We start from the raw sequence: 24,008 nt of genomic DNA on the forward strand, positions 1-24,008 counted from the left end.
TACAACTTACCAAGTCGGGAAAAACAATATCACAGCTTATCATCTCAGACTAGCTCTGTTTTAGCATTTTTATTTTATACAGAATATAAAAAAAAAGCCCACCGATATACAACAACAATTCCAATGAAGTTGGGAAGTGTAAAATGTAAATAAAAACAGAATACAATGATTTGCAAATCCTCTTCAAACTATATTCAATTGAATACATCACAAATACATGTTATTTAATGTTCATACTGATAAACCTTATTGTTTTGTACAAATAGTCGCTCATTTTGAAATGGATACCTGCAACACGTTTCGAAAAAGCTGGGGCAGTGGTATGTTTACCACTGTGTTACATCACATTTCCTTCTAACAACACTCAATAAGCGTTTCGGAACTGAGGACACTAATTGTTGAAGTTTTGTAGGTGGAATTCTTTCCCATTCTTTCTTGATGTATGACTTTAGTTGTTCAGCAGTCCAGGGTCTCCGTTGTCGTATTTTGCACTTCATAATGTGCCACAAATTTTCAATAGGCGACAGGTCTGGACTGCAGGCAGGACAGTCTAGTACCCGCACTCCTTTACTATGAAGCCATGCTGTTGTAACACATGCAGAATGTGGCTTGGCATTGTCTTGCTGAAATAAGCAGGGAGGTCCGTGAAAAAGACGTTGCTTGGATGGCAGCATGTGTTGCTCCAAAACCTGGATGTACCTTTCAGCATTGATGGTGCCATCACAGATGTGTAAGATGCCCATGGCATGGGCACTAACACACCCCCATACCATCGCAGATGCTGGATTTGGAACTTTGTGCTGGGAACAATCTGGAGAACAATTTGAAATGTGGACTCATCAGACCACAGCACACTTTTCCACTTTGCGTCAGTCCATTTCAAATGAGCTCGGGCCCAGAGAAGGCGGCGGCGTTTCTGGATGTTGTTGATGTATGGCTTTCGCTTTGTATTGTAGAGTTTTAACTTGCACTTGTAGATGTAGTGATGAACTGTGTTAACAGACAATGGTTTTCTGAAGTGTTCCTGAGCCCATGCGGAAAAATCCTTTACACAATGATGTCCGTTTTAATGCAGTGCCACCTGAGGGATCGAAGGTCACGGGCATTCAATGTTGGTTTTCGGCCTTGCTGCTTACATGTAGAAAGTGCTCCAGATTCTCTGAATCTTCTAATTATATTATAGACTGTAGATGATGGAATCCCTGAATTCCTTGCAACTGAACATTGTTCTTAAACTGTTGGACTATTTTTCACACAGTTGTTCACAAAGTGGTGATCCTCACCCCATGTTTGCTTGTGAATGGCTGAGGCTTTTGGGGATGCTCTTTTTATACCCAATCAACTGTTTCCAAACGGGTGTTTTCTGAGCATTCATCAACTTTCCCAGTCTTTTTTGCCCCGTCCCAGCTTTTTTGAAAGGTGTTTCAGGCATCCATTTCAAAATGAGCAAATATTTGCACAAAAAAACAATAAAGTTTATCAGTTTGAACATAAAATATCTTGTCTTTGTGGTGTATTCAGTTGAATATAGGTTTAAGAGGATTTGCAAATCATTGTATTCTGTTTTTATTTACATTTTACACAATGTCCCAACTTCGCTGGAACTGAGGTTGTATTGGTTGGCTGGCAAAATTGTCCAATATGAGTGATTCACCAACATAAACTTTTATTTTATCAAATAAACAATGCAGAAAACACTTTGGCAGCTATAAATGATATCATTATATAGTTTGTCTGGTAGAAGGCAGTCCAGTGGCATTTTATACAGTGGTGTCAAGCCTGCAAAAACCCCCATCACCCCTTGGTCATGCTACAAGAGACAGAGGCAAAGCAATCAGCTGTCAATCAAAGTGTGGATTTTACAGTGACAAGAAACAAGTTGTTTCTATGTTGCATGGCAGGCGGGGCCAAAGTAGAAGAGATGTCTGTTTTATGCAAATGCTGAATGATAAAACACAGTGACTGCCAATCAAAGCGAAGGCAGCGTGATGGCAGTGTGATGTACATTGAATGGTTGTTGGCTATATTTATAGTTGTTTATAATGAAGTTTCTTTTTTTTTAATATTGGCAGATTATATATTTTTTAATTACTGGCAGATATATCTGTATTGTGAATTTTTTACTCTTTAATATCAGTATTGATATTACAGACATAAGCATCACCATACACTTCTGTCCTGCAAGCTTATAGTCGTATTACCGCTTCCCAAAAGTTTTTCAACCTCATAGATTGAGCTAGTTCATGCATAAATGCTACTGCCAAGGTTTTGCCGTGACTGATGACGATCTCTCATTTACTGCAACCACAAAAAAGTTGATGCTGGAAAAACATAAAACACACCCATCTTTGTACCTGAAATAATTTTAACAGGTTGCCCCTCTTTTTTAATGTCCTCTTTCAAGGATAGACCACAGGCTTTATAGTCCCTTACAACACGTGATCAAAGACAATCACTAAGATCCTGGCAGAAGACTGCAACCAAGATCAAAACAAAACGCTAACGAGCTGAGGACCTGATTACAGGCTATAAATGAGTAATGGCTTCATGGGCCATGTCCAGTAAGGCACAAACACAGTAGTCAGTTCCTAATGAATGATATTTTGATTGCAATGACAAAAGACCTGAATTGAGAAGGAAGGCCTTAAAAATAAGGAATTTATCAGCTGGTTAAAAAGGAGTTAAACATTATGAATTTCATGAGCAATCATTTGTATATATGCAGTGAAGCAAAACAAAGTTGACTATTTTTTGGCAGTAATCAAGTAATCATTGTTCCACACCACTTCAAATATTCAATAGAATTAAAGGAAGAGTGATTTGGTCAGGCTAAAATGCCTAACCAATTTGGAAAAACACACACACCAGTCAACTGCAGATGCAATAAATATTATACAAAGAACATTTTTTACTCAAGTAGCACAAATACAACCTCTTATGCTTTCATTAGCCCCTTTTTAAGTTTGTTTTCATGCCATGTCATCATGTTTAAAGGGTCTTTTGAGTTGATAAAGCACTATTACTGTATAATGAAGTAATAATTATTGTATGCCAAGCATTTTTTGTGGTTAATAGAGGCTTGGTTGAAGAACGATATTTTATATATATATATATATATACAAGGTCTCTTAGATAATAAACCGACCCTTTTATTTTTTTTTTTAACTATATGGATTTGAATGACATGCGATTACACCAATCATGCTTGAACCCTCGTGTGCATGCGTGAGTTTTTTCACGCGTGTCGGTGACGTCATTTCCCTGTGGGCAGGCCTTGAGTGAGATGTGGTCCCGCCCTCTCGGCTGAATTCCTTTGTTTCACACGCTGCTCGAGACGGCGCGCGTTGCTTTATCAAAATTTTTTCTGGACCTGTGAGGAATATCCGAGTGGACACTATTCGAGAAATTAAGCTGTTTTCTGTGAAAAGTTTAACGGCTGATGAGAGATTATGGGGTGTTTCTGTCGGTGTAAGGACTTCCCACGGAGCGGGACGTCCTGCAGTGCTTCCAGGCGCTGTCGTCGGCCTGTTTCGAGCTGAAATCATCCTAATTTAAGGCTTAATTCACCCAGGACATCGTGAGAGAACGGAGAAGATTCAGAAGAGGCCGACATGAGGAATTTATGCGGACATTCTACTGTTTAAGGACATTTTTTTAATGAAAGACGTGCGCGCAAATTCGCCGAGTCGTCACGGAAACGACTCGGCAAATCTGTGTGCACCGCAACAGGAAAAACACCTCCGTGTTGAAAACCATTTGTAGAATTCAGGCGGCTTTTAATGGCTTTCAACAAGTGAGTAACTGAGAAATTGTTTAACAGCTTGGGCATGTTCAAACTTGCCCGTTAAGATTTCCAACGGAGGTGTTTTTCCTGCCGCGACCCCCCCGCGGTCGGGTCCAGCCCGACATGCAACTCTGCCCGCACGTTCTTTCATTACAAAATGACCGTTAACAATGGAATGTCCGAATAAACTCCTCATGCCGACTTCTTCTGAAAGTTCTCTGTTCTCTGACGACTTACTGCATCAACAGAGCCTGAAATGTGGAAGTTTTCAACTTGAAACGGCGAGACGCTGCCGCCTCGAAGCGCCGTTAAAATTTTTACCGAAAACCAGCTGAATTTATTGAATGGTGTCCACTCAGTTGTGCCTTACAGTTTTGAAAAACTTTTTATCAAACAAAGCAACAGTCTCTGAGCCATTCCTAAACAATGAAAAAAATCGACGAGCGGGTGGACGACTCCTCACTCAAAGACTGCCCACAGGCGAATGACGTAACCGACAGGCGTGAAAAAACTCTCGCATGCCCACGAGGGTTCAAGCATGTCTGATGTAATCACACGTGATTCAAATCCATATGGTTTTTTGAAAAAAATAATAAGGTCGGATACTTTTCTAATAGACCTCGTATATATATATATATATATATACACACACACACACACACACACACACACACACATGCACAATCACCGGCGGTCACTTTATTAGTCATTAGTTAAACCTGTTCAATCATTTGTGAACACAAATAAATAGGTAATTAACCAATCACATAACAGCAACCTGAAGCATTTAGTCATCTATACGTCATGAAGATGACTTACTAAAGTTCAAACCGAGCATCACAATGGAGAAAAAGGGGATTTAAGTGACTGAACGTGGTATGTTTCATGCTGTTATTATTGTAATAACTACAGTGACGGAGAGAGTCTGCCAAACATCATGCTCACGACCAACACCAAGATGAGGGTGTATTGGGCACGCATTCTGAACTTCTCTCCTCTACAGGAGTGACGCATGGACACTCTACTCCTGCCAGAAACACATGCTGAACGCCTTCCACATGCGCAGGCTAAGAAGACTGCTTGGCATCACCTAGTAGGACCGCATCACCAGCTCTGATGTCCTGGCTAAGATAGGGATGCCCGGCATGTTTGCCATGCTGATCCAGAGACGCATGCGCTGGCTCAGGCATGTCAGGCGAATGGGGGACGGCTGCATCCCAAAGGATGTACTGTAGAGGGAGCTGGCCACAGGCTCCAGAGCAACAGGATGACCTGAGTGCAAGTGGCTTCAATCCTGTGGAAATGGAGTCTACAGTTTTAGACCACGCCGGCTGGCGGTCCACCACAAGAACCATCATTAGGGAAGCGGAGTAGAGGAGAGAGGCCCGGTAGGGGGAGAGAAGGCTCCGCCAGCACCCACAACCACAGACATGCAACCAACGGAATACACCTGCAGCAACTGTAGCAGACCGTGCCGGTCCCGCATCAGCCATACCAGGTGCTGTACCTCAACAACCTCAGCATCTCAACGACCTCTGGCACAGAAACCATGATCTTACGGGATCGGCGGAGCCAACAAACTACTTTTTTCTAAAACTTAATAAAAGTAGAAACCTGTAATTTTGCAGAATTCCAATTAAGAAGGGCATCAGTTCTCTATATTTTTCCAGTAAAACTAAGAGATATTTTATAAACTGCCATGGAATGACCCAATTACATATTTCTGAACTGATCATGAGATGAATTTGTTTGTTTGTGTGTGTGTCTGTGTGTGTGAAGTACTGCACCATGGCATGCTGCCAGACCTGACATGACCACTAGTAACTTTTGATTAAAAGAAATGTAAAATCTCTTGCTTCTAGGGGTATAAATTTTACACTATCGATAGTGGGGATCCACGGGCTGCAGATTGGGTAGTTTTTTTATAAAATAGGTAGCTGACATTTTTCAAGGGAGGAAATAAATCGTGCAAAGTTTCTCAGGGCTGACTGGCAAGGGATTAAGAATATGGCCTCCATTAACCAACAGGCTAATGAGACCAGAACAACCATTAGTGTAAATGGAATTGAAAATTCTGACCTGCCATACACTTCTCTTTCTTCTCCAGATTTGAAAATTCAGATTTCTCTGAGAGAATATCCCTTTGTAAAGTCTCTTGATCCTCTTAATGGAATAGTGATATCTCAGGAATGTGTGACAACCTTATTCAAGACAGTGAAGCAGTGAAGACAAGGAACGCTGTTGGTCCAGATGCCATCTGTGGATGGACTTTGCACCACTGTGCTGACCAGCTTAGCAGAGTATTCACTAGAATTTTTCAAATGAGTGCTGACCTGGGCCAGACCCCCACATTGTGGAAAACATCCACCATCATTCCGATTCCTAAATATAAAAACTCCAAAGAGCTTAAGGAATTCAGATAGGTGGGACTGACATCACTAGTAATGAAAAACTTTGAGAAAATTCTGAAAAAAATATTATTGTGTCTTTTGTAAATGGTAAAGTGGATCCTTTGGAGTTTGCTTACCAGCCAAAGAAAGGTTTGGAGGATGTGAAAATTGTCATAATGGACACTGTTTGCAAGCACCTGGATAAACCACGATGTCATGCAAGACTTTTATTTTCTGATTTTTTGTCAGCTTTTAGTGAGATGCAGCCTCACATTTTGATTGAGAGGCTGTCATCTTATTTTAATCTCCCTGATCAGCTTCTCTTGCTGATTTTAAACTTCCTCACTAAGAGGATCCAGCAGGTGTTTGTAAATGGAAATTGTTGTGTGGGCCACCAGAAGAGGAGGTACTGCTGGCCCACCACCAGAGGGCGCCCTGCCTGAAGTGCGGGCTTCAGGCACGAGAGGGCGCTGCCGCCACGGACACAGCCGGGGGTGACAGCTGTCACTCATTATCTCTTGACAGCTGTCACCCATCTACACTTGATCATCTCACTCCATAAAACCCGGACGTCATCTCCACCTCATTGCCGAAATATCGTCGACCTGTTAAGGTAACATTCTCAGCCTTGATCTGTGCCGTACTGACTTTGTTTAGTAAACTCGTTTTTGCAGCTGTTTTCCTGCGGAGTGTTTTATCTGGAGATTGGCGTGACCGGTGACAGCTTCGCTTTACACCCCCACCAGATAAGTGTTGAGACAGGAGCTGCACGAGTGTGTGTTAGAGGTGGAGGTGGACTCTCCATCATTGTTGTTACTGGGTGTGCACACACCCATATCTTATTGTCTCTGCTCCTTGCCTGAAGTACCAGATCCGACATTCGGAGACGGTGGCCACCTGGGGACTCGGGACTTGGCGGCTCCAGTATTCTCCAGGTTCAGTGGCGGAGGAAATCGTGTGGTTCCGGTTCTTCTCAGGACAGACGTCTTCTATCCTCGAGCCTGCCCACACGTCACCCTTGTGATTGACTGTTTGCAAAATTTCACATTCCTCTGTGTTGTGGTTGTGCTCATTCACAACAGTAAAGTGTTCATATTCGACTCTTTCATTGTCCGTTCATTTACGCCCCCTGTTGTGGGTCCGTGTCACTACACTTTCTCAACAGGATATCTCGGCCAGCGTCATGGATCCCGAGGGGCGTCACCCATCTGTTGAACAGCCAATGGAAGAGCAGGGTGCACGGGCTTCTGCAGGACGCATGCTCGGTGAGTTGCAGCAAATCCTCACTGCCTTTACCGCTCGGCTGGATCTGATGACCGAGCAAAACGTCATCCTTAATCGCAGGATGGAGGCTCTCACCGCACAGGTGGAAGCGCGCGCTCAGGGCGCTGCTGCGGCTCCTCCTCCTGCCGACCCAGTGCCGGATATAAACGTTCCACTGGTCGTTCAACAAACCCCCCCACCATCCCCTGAAGCATACATAAGTCCCCCAGAGCCGTACGGGGGTTGTGTGGAGACGTGCGCGGACTTTCTGATGCAGTGTTCGCTCGTCTTTGCACAACGGCCTGTAATGTACGCGTCTGATGCCAGCAGGGTGGCTTATGTAATTAACTTGCTTCGTGGTGAGGCACGCGCTTGGGCTACAGCACTTTGGGAGCAAAACTCACGGCTCCTTACCACTTATACTGGGTTTGTGAGGGAGTTCAGAACAGTGTTTGATCACCCTAACAGAGGAGAGACTGCTTCAACAGTGCTGCTGTCAATGCGACAGGGGCGCCGGAGCGCGGCCGAATATGCAGGCGACCTCCGCATCGCGGCTGTGAGGTCCGGCTGGAATAACGATGCGCTCCGCGCCGCCTTCGTAAACGGACTGTCATCGGTCCTGAAGGAGCACCTGGTAGCGAAGGAAGAACCGCGGCGTTTAGATGGGCTTATCGATCTCATTATACGGTTAGACAATCGGTTGGAGGAACGCCGTCGGGAGCGAGACGAAGGACGTGGCCGGGCACGCGCCGTCCCTCTCCCTTCCAGGTTCGAAAAGGTTCCGCCTTCCCCACGCTCCACAGCCTCAACGCTCCGTGTGGCTACAGCTCCCCCTGCTGACGAAGCTATGGACACGAGCAGGGCCACATTTAGACTACCTAACAGACAGAGGAGGCTGGCCCGCGGGAAGTGCTTTATCTGCGGTTCAAATGAGCATATGCAGAGAGACTGCCCCAAGCGGTTAAACACCAACGCCCGCCCCTAGAAACTGGGCTAAGGGTGGGCCAAGACATTCACGTGGGACACACACATATTTCCACATGACTCCCAGTTACAATCCTGAGCGGGGATTTAACCCTTCAAGCCCCAGCACTGGTGGACACGGGGTCAGAAGGGAATCTGCTGGACAGCAGATGGGCAAGGGAGGTAGGGCTCCCTCTGGTGGCGCTTCCTTCGCCATTGCAGGTGCGGGCACTAGATGGCACCCTTCTTCCTTTAATCATGCACAAGACACAACATGTAACTCTGGTGGTGTCCGGAAATCATTGGGAGGAGATCGAGTTTTTTGTGACTCCCTCTACCTCTCGTGTGATTTTGGGTTTCCCGTGGATGTTGAAACACAATCCCCGGATTGATTGGCCGTCTGGGGTGGTGGTTCAGTGGAGCGAAACCTGCCATCGGAGGTGTTTAGGATCCTCGGTTCCTCCCGGTTTACAGGCTAAGGAGGAGGTCAAAGCCCCACCCAATCTGACGGCGGTGCCAGTTGAGTACCACAATCTTGCTGACGTCTTCAGCAAAGATCTGGCACTCACCCTCCCCCTGCACCGTCCTTACGATTGTGCCATTGATTTGATTCTGGGCGTGGAGTTCCCGTCCAGCAGGCTGTACAATCTCTCACGTCCTGAGCGCGAATCAATGGAGACCTACATCCGGGACTCTTTAGCTGCCGGGCTGATCCAGAACTCCACCTCCCCGATGGGTGTAGGTTTCTTTTTTGTGGGCAAGAAAGATGGCAGACTCCGTCCATGCATTGATTACAGGGGGCTGAATGAGATTACGGTTCGCAACCGATACCCATTGCCATTGTTAGATTCTGTGTTCACCCCCCTGCATGGAGCCAAAATCTTTACAAAGTTGGATCTTAGGAATGCATATCACCTGGTTCGGATCCGGAAGGGAGAGGAGTGGAAGACGGCATTTAACACCCCCTTAGGTCACTTTGAGTACCTGGTCATGCCGTTTGGCCTCACCAACGCCCCCGCGACGTTCCAAGCTTTGGTTAACTACGTCTTGCGGGACTTCCTGCACCGATTCGTCTTTGTATATCTGGACGATATACTCATCTTTTCTCCGGATCCTGAGACCCATGTCCAGCATGTACGTCAGGTTCTGCAGCGGTTGTTGGAGAACCGGTTGTTTGTGAAGGGCAAGAAGTGCGAGTTTCACCGGGCTTCTTTGTCCTTCCTGGGGTTTATCATCTCCTCTAACTCCGTCGCCCCTGATCCGGCCAAGGTTGCGGCGGTGAGAGATTGGCCCCAACCAACAAACCGTAGGAAGCTGCAACAGTTCCTTGGCTTCGCAAATTTCTATAGGAGGTTCATTAAGGGCTACAGTCAGGTAGTTAGCCCCCTGACAGCCCTGACCTCTCCAAAAGTCCCCTTCACCTGGTCGGATCGGTGCGAAGCCGCGTTCAAGGAGTTGAAACGACGGTTCTCTACTGCGCCAGTTTTGGTGCAGCCTGACCCTAGCCGCCAGTTTGTGGTTGAAGTGGACGCCTCTGACTCAGGGATAGGAGCCGTGCTATCCCAGAGCGGAGAGACCGATAAGGTTCTTCACCCGTGTGCCTACTTTTCTCGCAGGTTGACCCCGGCTGAACGGAACTATGACGTTGGCAATCGAGAACTCCTTGCGGTGAAAGAGGCTCTTGAGGAGTGGAGACACTTGTTGGAGGGAGCGTCTGTGCCGTTCACGGTTTTCACTGACCATCGGAACCTGGAGTATATCAGGACCGCCAAGCGGCTGAACCCCAGGCAAGCCCGCTGGTCACTCTTCTTTGGGCGTTTTGACTTCCGGATCACCTATCGCCCCGGGACCAAGAACCAGAGATTGGATGCCTTGTCCTGGGTACACGAAGACGAAGTCAAAACTGCGCTGTCGGATCCACCGAAGCCCATCCTTCCGGAGTCCACTATTGTGGCCACCCTCACCTGGGACGTGGAGAAGACCGTCCGGGAGGCCCTGGCACGGAGCCCGTACCCGGGAACTGGACCGAAGGACAGACTATACGTCCCACCAGAGGCCAGGGCTGCGGTCCTAGACTTCTGTCACGGTTCCAAGCTCTCCTGTCATCCAGGGGTGCGAAGGACCGTGGCAGTTGTCCGGCAGCGTTTATGGTGGGCGTCTATGGAGGCCGACGTCCGGGAGTACATCCAGGCCTGCACCACCTGCGCCAGGGACAAGGCTGACCACAGGAGGTCCCAAGGACTGCTCCAACCACTTCCTGTGCCTCATCGCCCCTGGTCCCACATCGGCCTGGATTTTGTCACAGGCCTCCCACCATCCTCACGATAGTGGACCGATTCTCCAAGGCGGCCCACTTCGTGGCCCTCCCGAAGCTCCCTACGGCCCAGGAGACAGCAGACCTCCTGGTCCACCACGTCGTCCGTCTGCATGGGATACCTACTGACGTTGTCTCGGATCGTGGTCCCCAGTTTTCCTCTCAAGTCTGGAGGAGTTTCTGCAGAGAACTGGGGGCCACCGTGAGCATCTCATCCGGGTACCACCCACAGACGAACAGACAGGCAGAACGGGCCAACCAGTAGTTGGAACAGACCCTCCGCTGTGTGACATCCACGCACCCGACGGCCTGGAGTAACCACCTGGCCTGGATCGAGTATGCACATAACAGCCAGGTGTCTTCTGCCAATGGTCTCTCCCCATTTGAGGTGTGTTTGGGGTACCAGCCCCCATTATTTCCCGTGGTGGAGGGAGAAGTCGGTGTGCCCTCGGTCCGGGCCCACCTTCGGAGGTGCCGTCGGGTGTGGCGCACCGCCCATTCTGCCTTGTTGAAGGCCCGGACGAGGGCCAAGGCCCATGCAGACCGCCGGCGGTCCCCGGCCCCTGCATACCAGCCCGGGCAGGAGGTGTGGTTGTCGACGAAGGACATCCCGCTTCAAGTGGAATCCCCGAAACTGATGGACAGGTTCATCGGACCATTCAGAATCCTCAAGGTCCTCAGCCCTGCCGCAGTGGAGCTCCAACTCCCAGCTTCACTGCGGATCCACCCGGCCTGGACAGTGCGCCGGCTCCTGGACGTCCGTCGAATGGGCCGGGGGTTCCAATATCTGGTGGACTGGGAGGGGTATGGACCTGAAGAACGCTCCTGGGTGAAGGGGAGCTTCATCCTGGATCCGGCCCTCCTGGCCGATTTCTATCGCCGACACCCCGATAAACCTGGTCAGGCGCCAGGAGGCGCCCGTTGAGGGGGGGGGGTACTGTTGTGTGGGCCGCCAGAAGAGGAGGTACTGCTGGCCCACCACCAGAGGGCGCCCTGCCTGAAGTGCGGGCTTCAGGCACGAGAGGGCGCTGCCGCCGCGGACACAGCCGGGGGTGACAGCTGTCACTCATTATCTCTTGACAGCTGTCACCCATCTACACTTCATCATCTCACTCCATAAAACCCGGACGTCATCTCCACCTCATTGCCGAGATATCGTCGACCTGTTACGGTAACATTCTCAGCCTTGATCCGTGCTGTACTGACTTTGTTTAGTAAACTCGTTTTTGCAGCTGTTTTCCTGCGGAGTGTTTTATCTGGAGATTGGCGTGAGTGGCGACAGCTTCGCTTTACACCCCCACCAGATAAGTGTTGAGACAGGAGCTGCACGAGTGTGTGTTAGAGGTGGAGGTGGACTCTCCATCATTGTTGTTACTGGGTGTGCACACACCCATATCTTATTGTCTCTGCTCCTTGCCAGCAGTACCAGATCCGACATTCGGAGACGGTGGCCACCTGGGGACTCGGGACTTGGCGGCTCCAGTATTCTCCAGGTTTGGTGGCGGAGGAAATCGTGTGGTTCCGGTTCTTCTCAGGACAGATGTCTTCTATCCTCGAGCCTGCCCACACGTCACCCTTGTGATTGACTGTTTGCAAAATTTCACATTCCTCTGTGTTGTGGTTGTGCTCATTCACAACAGTAAAGTGTTCATATTCGACTCTTTCATTGTCCGTTCATTTACGCCCCCTGTTGTGGGTCCGTGTCACTACACTTTCTCAACAGGAAATATCCCCTCTACAATTGTCAAACACAGGTTCACCTCAGGGATGTGTGCTGTCCCCGCTTGTTTATCATGTACACTGATAGCTACAGGACTTCTCAGGAGGACAGATTTCTTGTTAAGTTTTCTGATGAGACTGTCCTATCTCTACTACAAGGCTCAGAGTCTGATCATGGTCCTGCACTATCTGAGTTTGTTAATTGGTGTGATGATAATTTTCTTGACCTGAATGTATCCAAAACTCAAGAAATGTTCATTGATTTCAGGCATACCAACATGGGACACAATGCTAGTGTCATACATGGTGTAGAGGTCCAGAGGGTTGAGTCTTATAATACCTTGGAACAGTGTTTGACTCTCAACTCAAGTTTGATATCAACACTGAGTCTCTTCTCAAAGATGGACAACAGAGAATCCATCTGATGAGGAAGCTGAGCTCTTCTGATGTCAGTGTGAGGATTTTAAGTGACTTTTATTGCTCATTTATTGAAAGTCTGTTAACATTCTCTTGCATTTGTTGGTTCAGCCGATTGTCTAAAAGGACAAAAAACAGCCTGAATGGCATTGTCAATGTTTGCTCTAAAAAAATTGGGGTCAAGCAAAGAGACCTGCATTCATTCCGGGAGAATCAGGTGAAAAAGAAAGCGAAGTGTATTCTCAGCCAACCTGATCATGTGCTGTCTGGTCAGTTCACGGTGATGCCTTCAGGCCGCCATTATCATGTACCGTTGGGGAGAACGAACAGATACTCCATATCTTTTATTCCTTCTGCTATCAAGCTGCTGAATGCAGACAGCAGTCATTTTAAATGACATTTCATGTTGAGTTTTCTTTATAGTTGGAACACTATAGATCCCCCTATAGTTGGAACAGGGTGTGTTCCAACTATAGGGGGATCACACTCCTCAGCCTCCCCGGTAAGGTCTATTCCAGAGTACTGGAGAGGAGAATTCGACCGATGGTCGAACCTCGGATTCAGGAGGAGCAGTGTGGTGTTCGTCCTGGTCGCGGTACACTGGACCAGCTCTACACGCTCCATCGGGTGCTCGAGGGTTCATGGGAGTTCGCCCAACCAGTCCACATGTGTTTTGTGGATCTGGAGGCATTCGACCGTGTCCCTCGGGGCACCCTGTGGGGAGTGCTCCGGAAGTACGGGGTCCTTTGCTAAGGGCTATCCGGTCCCTGTACGACCGCAGCAGGAGCTTGGTTCGCATTTCCGGTAGTAAGTCAAACCTGTTTCCAGTGCACGTTGGCCTCCGCCAGGGCTGCCCTTTGTCACCGGTTCTGTTCATTATTTTTATGGACATAATTTCTAGGCGCAGCCAGGGTGTAGAGGGGGTCTGGTTTGGGAACCACAGAATCTCGTCTCTGCTGTTTGCGGACGATGTGGTTCTGTTGGCTTCGTCAAATCAGGACCTTCAGCGTACACTGGGGCGGTTTGCAGCCGAGTGTGAAGCGTCCGGGATGAAAATCAGCACCTCCAAATCCGAGGCCATGGTTCTCGACCGGAAAAAGGTGCTTTGCCCTCTTCAGGTCAGTGGAGTGTCCTTGCCTCAAGTGGAGGAGTTTAAGTATCTCGGGGTCTTGTTCACGAGTGAGGGACGGATGGAGCGTGAGATCGATAGACGGATCGGTGCAGCGTCTGCAGTGATGCGGTCGCTGTATCGGACCGTCGTGGTGAAGAGAGAGCTGAGTAGGGGGGCAAAGCTCTCGATTTACCAATCGATCTACGTTCCGATCCTCACCTACGTTCATGAGATTTGGCTCATGACCGAAAGAACGAGATCGCGAGTACAAGCGGCCGAGATGAGTTTCCTCCGCAGGGTGGCTCCCTTAGAGATAGGGTGAGGAGCTCGGTCACTCGGGAGGTGCTCGGAGTCGAGCCGCTGCTCCTCCACGTCGAAAGGAGTCAGCTGAGGTGGCTCGGGCATCTTTTCCGGATGCCCCCTGGATGTCTCGCTGGAGAGGTGTTCCGGGCGCGTCCCACTGGGAGGAGGCCCCGGGGACGACCCAGGACACGCTGGAGGGACTACATCTCTCCGCTGGCTTTGGAACACCTTGGGGTTCCCCCGGAGGAGCTGGAGGAGGTGTGTGTGGATTGGGAGGTCTGGGTGGCTTTGCTTGAGCTGCTGCCCCCGCGACCCGACTTCGGATAAAGCGGAAGAAAATGGATGGATGGATGGATGATTTTCTTTATTTTATTTCTTGTAAAGCGGAAGAAAATGGATGGATGGATGGATGGTTTTCTTTATTTTATTTCTTGTTTATTGTCAGGTCCTGTTCACTTTGCATTTCTCTTACTGCACTATCTTCCACCAGCTTCTCTCACCTTCATTGTAATTCTGACTGCTCTGTCGTCCTGCACTCTCTTGACTCCTGTCTTACCTCTGTCTCGTCTGACCACGCCCCTTCCAGAACCTTCCTTGACACCTGCATCTTGTTTCCCTAATTTCTGCACCTGCTATTTAAGCCCCTCACTTTCTCCACTCCCTGCCAGTTCATTGTGATTTCTTGTCCATGTTCCAGCCTTTGATTTTGCTCCGTTTTGTCTTGCTGTTTTTTGATGGTGCTTTGTTTTTGACCTTGCTCCTACCTCAGCCCATGTATTGTGTCTCCCGGTATTTTGGAACTGTGCTTGTTGTTGACCACGCCTTTGCTTGACCCCTGCCTGTACCACCACTTCTCAGACTGCCTTCCTGTGTACCAAACCCCAGCCTGATTTCTGCGATAAAGCCTTTTACTTATAATTCAGGATTGTGAGTCTGCATTTGTGTGCAACCACCTTCTGTGCCATGCCTACCCAGTTCATGACAATTGCCCTTTTAGGGAACAATAAAGTTGTTTGAATTGAGCTGAAGCTATCATTATTTGAAATGGCGTGTAAATCCAGAATCTAATCAGCAACGTCCCGTGTTCATGGTTGCTATGCAATATCTGTAATTTCTCCAAAAACAGTAGTCCTACCAACATTCCATTTTGGCAGCATTCATCCTTGACCCAAAATACATAAGCATACCAAATGGCAAATGTCAGCTCTGCCCAGTTTCTCTGTGTTTGAAGGTACACACACACATGCACACATACACGTACACAAACGCCACTTGGCTTTTAATATATACCTCTTACTGCTTTAAGTAAGGAGTATATATTAATTACTGATTTACTGCTCCCTGCTGGAATGGCGTATGAGTCCAGAATGTAATTATCAACATCCATTGTTCACTGCTGTTAGCTAATATCACTAATTTCTCCAATAATATTAGTCCTATCAACTTTCCTTTTTCGCGGCATTCATCCTTGACCCATAGGCATACCAAACATCAAAGATCAGCTCTCCAGAGTTTCTCCCTGATCAAAGCCATACACACGCATGCACACACGTACACAGAGGCTACTTGGCTTTTAATATTATACCTCACAGTTCTGTATGGATCACGGTTTCAAGGTTACACTGCTGTTCAAATCACAGTACACTGTATCTATAAAATATGATTCATTAAAAAAAAAAAAAAAAAATATGATTCATTGTAAATGTTGCAGACCTCTTGGCTTTTCACAATACATGGCCCACAGTCCAGTACATGGAAATTCTTGCAATTTTTCCAGGTCAACATTTTTTGTTGCACCCCTACTTGCCACATTGCTACTACAGGCTAAAGAATCTCAATCTCTCATTGTCCTCTACTTTAATGCCTTCATCCACTGTTGCATCCCACCTTCAGTATTTACTATCATGTCTCTATGAGGTTCCACCTACCTGTCACCATACCCACAAACCAACCACTGCAGTCAACACTATAAATGGTGAGAATTACAACATAGATGCTGTGTTAATAGAAATAAGTCCACGTATTGACAGTTGGAAACATGCCCCTGCAACATCATCACAAAATGGATAGATAGGCTGTTCACAAATAATAGAGGTCACCAGAGGTTGAGAAGGTGCATAGCAATGAACGAGCCGGGCCATCAGTTCTGGATTCTCATTGCAGCTGCTTACCGCCATTGAGCCAGCAACTACACACACTAATGTCTTGACACTAAGTGATTACCTACACACTCCACTACGGCACGCTGAATCAAAACTAAACGTGATTAATCCCCTAATCGATATGAGGGGAACGAGCATTGGCGTGGCCAAGTTTGAGTGCAGCTTTTCCCTCTACAGGCAGCACAGTATCTGATGGCGCACTGCATCCATGAGTTTGCTCTTTTTGTTGACAGTCCTTCAGTTATTGCGTGTTAATGAAAATAATGACTCAATGTTTTGTCCTTTTGACATTTTGATTGAACCAGGCAGTTCTTATCGGCTGCTCAGCCGTTAGGCTTCAGAAAGGCTCTTAAGCCTGTGCTCAAAACAAACAAACAAACAAACAAACAAAAATCTTGCACAAACACACATGAGACAAACATCTGAGCTGCACTCAAGGTGACCCCAATTTTTAAAAGCAAACACCTGCATCGGCAACTAAAAGCACTCAGTAAATGCGTTGTGATAACCTCTGTTTTGGAATGAAGGGAAGTCAATTTGCCAGCATTAAATGAGACTTTGCAGGTGTTTGGAGGAACGAAATGAGATGAGATGCAAGAGAGTGTTACATGTAGACAGTGCAGGAACCAAACTCTTCAGCTGAGATTATGTTTATCTGCCTGAAATGGAATTTAAATGACCTTTTCAACAATTCCAACCAGGAGAAAAACAACAGAGTGACTGCATTTAATTTGCTCATGAAGGCAAAAAAAAATAAAAAAAAAAAATCTTTACATTGGAAAAACAAACAACAGTAAAAACAACTGCTAACTCGCATTTCTTCAGAAGTAGAACAAAGTAGATCCATAAGTATAGTGCTGGGATAATACAGGGAGACCAAAAAAACAAAACAAAAAACAGAACCCATTAAAAGACATGTTGGGGAAGACAATTGTCTTGGTCAACTAAAAAAAAGACATTTTGCCTGGAGTCTTGTTTCACCAAAAATCATACAATTAGAAGCACAATTCTGAGAGAACATGAATTTTATGCAAGCAACCAAGATAGCTGAAACTTTGGGGAATGATCGGACACAGACTGAAGTTTAAGTCCTACAAAGGTCTAGCAAATTTCTAGAAATTTGCTAGAAATTTGCTTTGTAAGATTTATTACAATTTTTATTGGTTCTCTTTTTTTGGTTGGGGGCGGGGGGTGTCACTCGGTACATTCGGTGATCAGTTCCTTCAAAATTAATGGATTTTACTTTTACTGAAACGACACAACGAAACCTCTACTTTTGCTGTTTGGTACAAAAGTAGTCTGTGGTAGTAGTAGTAGTAGCAGAAAACAAGAGAAGCTCTTTGGAGATTGTAAGGAAAGAGAGATGAGGATCAGTGCATAGTGAAAGACAATTGTGCAAATCTCATGGTCTGTGTTTCAGAGGAGCACAGTTATTACCTCCAAACTCCAATATTTTCAACACAATCTATCAAAAATACCTGAACTGACTTGAGGCGTATCACTTGGATGATGAAAGACCGTCATTTATGACATTTTGGCCATGTGTTGCATGTCTCAGGAAATAATAGAGGGTGGCAGTGTCCTCAGTGCTGAAGACCCCAGCAGTTGCAGAAGGCCAAAGGGATGCAAATGCAGGGGTCATGCTGCCATCCAGGACGCAAAGCGTTTCCATCGTGTGGTGAGTGGTATGGGTTTCCTGAGTCATGGATGGCAACCACACAGTGCAAATAACCAGTCTGTTCCCACCTCTCCATAGTAGCTACCTATCTGCACTAGTCTCTCTCCCACAAGACCACTCAATGTTTGAGAACTGCCTACTTGACACAGATTTACCATACAGTAACATACTGCTTGCATTTCTTAATGGTTGATGGATAGGAAGTCCAACACATATTGAATGACTTGCAGATGTTTATGTATCCATCCCCTCACTTGTCTCAAGAAAACCAGCTGTAAATGTGATGATTTAATCCACATACTGAGAATAAATTGCCTAATTCCAACTTTTTTGGAATGTGTTGGAGGCCTTAAATACAAGAATGGATGAATATTAACAAATGAAGTTAAACACAAAAAACATGAACACTATTAAGCTTATAGTACCTGCAAACATTTCGAGTAAATGTAGTAAGTATTATTGTTGCTTCTGTTTTTTGCATTTCCCATTTTACATCAACTTTTTCTAACTTGGTGTTATATATAATTGGTCATTTAAAAAAAGTCTGCATTTTGTGAGGTAAACATACATATCATTACCTCCATAGGTATCCTCTCCATGCTACCAGACACTTCATATGATATTTTTGCCTATTCAGTGGTGACTAGAAACAGACTGCTGTGCTTTTTTAGCTTGCCCCATATAATTATTAGTAATTAGCAGCTGTGGAGCCCAAGATCAATATTGGACCAATTAAAATCACTTTTGCAATGAGTGAAAAGATCATCATCATCATCAATTTTATTTATATAGCGCCAAATCACAACAAACAGTTGCCCCAAGGCGCTTTATATTGTAAGGCAAGGCCATACAATAATTACGTAAAAACCCCAACGGTCAAAACGACCCCCTGTGAGCAAGCACTTGGCGACAGTGGGAAGGAAAAACTCCCTTTTAACAGGAAGAAACCTCCAGCAGAACCAGGCTCAGGGAGGGGCAGTCTTCTGCTGGGACTGGTTGGGGCTGAGGGAGAGAACCAAGAAAAAGACATCACTAATGATTAAATGCAGAGTGGTGCATACAAAGCAAAAAGAGAAAGAAACAGTGCATCATGGGAACCCCCAGGCAGTCTACATCTATAGCAGCATAACTAAGGGATGGTTCAGGGTCACCTGATCCAGCCCTAACTATAAGCTTTAGCAAAAAGGAAAGTTTTAAGCCTAATCTTAAAAGTAGAGAGGGTGTCTGTCTCCCTGATCCGAATTGGGAGCTGGTTCCACAGGAGAGGAGCCTGAAAGCTGAAGGCTCTGCCTCCCATTCTACTCTTACAAACCCTAGGAACTACAAGTAAGCCTGCAGTCTGAGAGCGAAGCGCTCTATTGGGGTGATATGGTACTATGAGGTCCCTAAGATAAGATGGGACCTGATTATTAAAAACCTTATAAGTAAGAAGAAGAATTTTAAATTCTATTCTAGAATTAACAGGAAGCCAATGAAGAGAGGCCAATATGGGTGAGATATGCTCTCTCCTTCTAGTCCCCGTTAGTACTCTAGCTGCAGCATTTTGAATTAAGTGAAGGCTTTTCAGGGAACTTTTAGGACAACCTGATAATAATGAATTACAATAGTCCAGCCTAGAGGAAATAAATGCATGAATTAGTTTTTCAGCATCACTCTGAGACAAGACCTTTCTAATTTTAGAGATATTGCGTAAATGCAAAAAAGCAGTCCTACATATTTGTTTAATATGCGCTTTGAATGACATATCCTGATCAAAAATGACTCCAAGATTTCTCACAGTATTACTAGAGGTCAGGGTAATGCCATCCAGAGTAAGGATCTGGTTAGACACCATGTTTCTAAGATTTGTGGGGCCAAGTACAATAACTTCAGTTTTATCTGAGTTTAAAAGCAGGAAATTAGAGGTCATCCATGTCTTTATGTCTGTAAGACAATCCTGCAGTTTAGCTAATTGGTGTGTGTCCTCTGGCTTCATGGATAGATAAAGCTGGGTATCATCTGCGTAACAATGAAAATTTAAGCAATGCCGTCTAATAATACTGCCTAAGGGAAGCATGTATAAAGTGAATAAAATTGGTCCTAGCACAGAACCTTGTGGAACTCCATAATTAACCTTAGTCTGTGAAGAAGATTCCCCATTTACATGAACAAACTGTAATCTATTAGATAAATATGATTCAAACCACCGCAGCGCAGTGCCTTTAATACCTATGGCATGCTCTAATCTGACTGAAACTCTTCAAATAGACCATTCCTCTGCAGATGATCAGTTAGCTGTTTTACAACTACCCTTTCAAGAATTTTTGAGAGAAAAGGAAGGTTGGAGATTGGCCTATAATTAGCTAAAATAGCTGGGTCAAGTGATGGCTTTTTAAGTAATGGTTTAATTACTGCCACCTTAAAAGCCTGTGGTACATAGCCAACTAATAAAGATAGATTGATCATATTTAAGATCGAAGCATTAAATAATGGTAGGGCTTCCTTGAGCAGCCTGGTAGGAATGGGGTCTAATAGACATGTTGATGGTTTGGATGAAGTAACTAATGAAAATAACTCAGACAGAACAATCTGAGAGAAAGAGTCTAACCAAATACCGGCATCACTGAAAGCAGCCAAAGATAACGATACATCTTTGGGATGGTTATGAGTAATTTTTCCTCTAATAGTTAAAATTTTTTTAGCAAAGAAAGTCATGAAGTCATTACTAGTTAAAGTTAAAGGAATACTCGGCTCAATAGAGCTCTGACTCTTTGTCAGCCTGGCTACAGTGCTGAAAAGAAACCTGGGGTTGTTCTTATTTTCTTCAATTAGTGATGAGTAGTAAGATGTCCTAGCTTTACAGAGGGCTTTTTTATAGAGCAACAGACTCTTTTTCCAGGCTAAGTGAAGATCTTCTAAATTAGTGAGACGTCATTTCCTCTCCAACTTACGGGTTATCTGCTTTAAGCTGCGAGTTTGTGAGTTATACCACGGAGTCAGGCACTTCTGATTTAAAGCTCTCTTTTTCAGAGGAGCTACAGCATCCAAAGTTGTCTTCAATGAGGATGTAAAACTATTGACGGGATACTCTATCTCACTTACAGAGTTTAGGTAGCTACTCTGCACTGTGTTGGTATATGGCATTAGAGAACATAAAGAAGGAATCATATCCTTAAACCTAGTTACAGCGCTTTCTGAAAGACTTCTAGTGTAATGAAACTTATTCCCCACTGCTGGGTAGTCCATCAGAGTAAATGTAAATGTTATTAAGAAATGATCAGACAGAAGGGAGTTTTCAGGGAATACTGTTAAGTCTTCAATTTCCATACCATAAGTCAGAACAAGATCTAAGATATGATTAAAGTGGTGGGTGGACTCATTTAAACATGTCATGTCACTCCTGGTCCGATTGGGGAGGGGCCCAGAGAAAACTACAGAGTCCGACATTGTTTTTGCAAAGTTACACACCGATTCAATGTTAATTTTGGTGACCTCCGATTGGCGTAACCGGGTGTCATTACTGCCGACGTGAATTACAATCTTACCAAATTTACGCTTAGCCTTAGCCAGCAGTTTCAAATTTCCTTCAATGTTCGCCTGCTCTGGCCCCCGGAAGACAATTGACTATGGTTGCTGGTGTCGCTAACTTCACATTTCTCAAAACAGAGTCGCCAATAACCAGAGTTTGATCCTCGGCGGGTGTGTCGTCGAGTGGGGAAAAACGGTTACAGATGTGAACGGGTTGGCGGTGTACACGGGGCTTCTGTTTAGGACTACGCTTCCTCCTCACAGTCACCCAGTTGGCCTGCTTTCCCGGCTGCTCGGGATCTGCCAGAGAGAAACTAACGGCGGCTAAGCTACCTTGGTCCGCACCGACTACAGGGGCCTGGCTAGCTGTAGAATTTTCCACGGTGCGGAGCCGAGTCTCCAATTCGCCCAGCCTGGCCTCCAAAGCTACGAATAAGTTACACTTATTACAAGTACCGTTACTGCTAAAGGAGGCCGAGGAATAACTAAACATTTCACACCCAGAGCAGAAAAGTGCGGGAGAGACAGGAGAAGCCGCCATGCTAAACCGGCTAAGAGCTAGTAGCTGTGCTAAGCTAGCGGATTCCTAAAAACACACAAAGTGAATAATGTGTAAATAATTTAGAGGTGATTCAGCAGAGGGAGTGCTTTAGTTAAGGCACGTGAAGATTACACTGTGAAGCAAATCATTATCTAGGTAACTAGATCAATCTAACTGCGCAGATTAAACAGCTAACAGATGCAGCAAAACACCGCTGTGCTCCGGAACAGGAAGTGATACAATACCGCAGTGAGAGCCAACCACCAGTAGAGGCAAGCAAGAGCAAGAGTGATGCACCCAAAGACATATAAAAATAAAGTTCAGGTTGACAAATGCCAGAGTCCCCCTTTAAGTTTAAATCTAATTACGAGGGTTGAAAAGCAGTGATAAAACAGACAGATGTAATCGGGTTCTTTAACTGCTGAAAGGTGAGAGCTGGAGCTAAGTCACCCTTTACTACTGACTGTTGGTCAGCATGACGACCTCCCCCCATCGTTTCAATGCCAATTAAGCCAAGAATGATGGATTTGACTTGAGGCTCAGAGCGTGGCAGCGGCTCTATAACGGCTGATTAATCTCTGATCAGGCAGCAGCGTGCCACCATAAATGTGCTGGCGGGTGTCACCACTTAAACGGCAGGTTCTACAGTCTGAACAGACTGTGGGTGTGAAGGCTGAGAAGGTAGAAAAACAGCTTGTAATTAAAAAGAAATCAGTAGGAAATTAAACTCTGATTGATACTAAGGTCAACAAAAGGGGCTGTGATGAATACATCAGCATAATGAAAAGTAAACCTTTCATAGACCGTTAGCCATTACTGTGAGCAACAGGCAATTACAGCTACTCCATAAAAGGGGGGGCTATGCCAGCACAGAGAAGCTCAGGGATGTCCATCAACAGGTCACTGCAAATTATACAGATAAATTCGAGCTCCAACAATGTCCAAAGACATGCCACAGCTGTCTTTTTGCTTCTTCATCTTCCTCCTGTATCACTCTATCGTTGCATTGATGTCTGCTTCCTTTGAACCTCGGAGATCTTTGCAAACTTAAATCTTTTCTACACTCGGTTCACTGGCTTTGTGCCTCACACAGCAAGCTGACAGGAACCATCTGCTGAGACACAGTTTTATTAAATATAACAGCTTCTAAGTAGATCTCTTATCAGAGTTTCCAAATTCCTTTTGAGTTTTACTAGAGGATGAATTATTCCAAAGTAACATACAGAGTGTAAGTTAAGCTGACATGTGCACAGCAAATATTATTTCTTAAGTCAATAGAATCTCTGAGCTTTTGTGTACACAGACATGAATGAGCAAAGCTCCTCACCGTCTAACCATGTCATTTAGGTCCTTCAGAATTTTTTTCAGCAAAATGGTTCTTGGGAGCATGATCATGACTATAACTGCCTTTTTAGCATTTTTCTTTTTTTGCCTTTCAGCGTCGGGGGGGGGGGAAGCTCCAAACCCCCCCCCCCCAATTACAGCCCTCTTAACCAGCTGCCCTCTTAACCAGCTGCCACTTTAAGCATTTTTTTAAAATGTAGATGTAAATTAATATTCAAAGTTTCCGGCGAGTTGACAGTAGGGCTGTACAATATGGCCAAATAATACAGCAGTATGTCAGTATTTTCATATCAATATGATATACGATATGACTATGATTTCACACAAAGTGCAGCAACAGTGAAAATTACACATTCTTAATCAAAACAATAATAATACCACACTCATTTTGCACTCATCATAAGGTTAGAATACAGTGCCCATCAAAAGTATTGGAACACTTGGCATTTTATACATTTTAATTTGTTTATGCCATTTCAAATACAAGAAATACAAAAAAATATAAAGAATAA

At 45.5% G+C, this 24,008-nt stretch overlaps 1 protein-coding gene and 1 long non-coding RNA gene across 2 annotated transcripts in view; one reads left to right on the plus strand and one right to left on the minus strand.

Moving 5' to 3' along the window:
• LOC117508169 (calsyntenin-2-like) overlaps window positions 1-24,008 on the minus strand; it is a 1,041,373-nt gene that overhangs the window by 663,425 nt on the left and 353,940 nt on the right. The gene's annotated exons all lie outside the window — the stretch shown is intronic.
• Window positions 6,450-20,936, plus strand: LOC117508171. The gene is made up of 3 exons (XR_004560001.1): window positions 6,450-6,538; window positions 20,047-20,058; window positions 20,926-20,936. It is a non-coding gene; the product is annotated as an uncharacterized LOC117508171 (long non-coding RNA).

This window comes from Thalassophryne amazonica, chromosome 4, assembly GCF_902500255.1.
Source record: "Thalassophryne amazonica chromosome 4, fThaAma1.1, whole genome shotgun sequence".
NCBI classification, from domain to species: Eukaryota; Metazoa; Chordata; class Actinopteri; order Batrachoidiformes; family Batrachoididae; genus Thalassophryne; species Thalassophryne amazonica.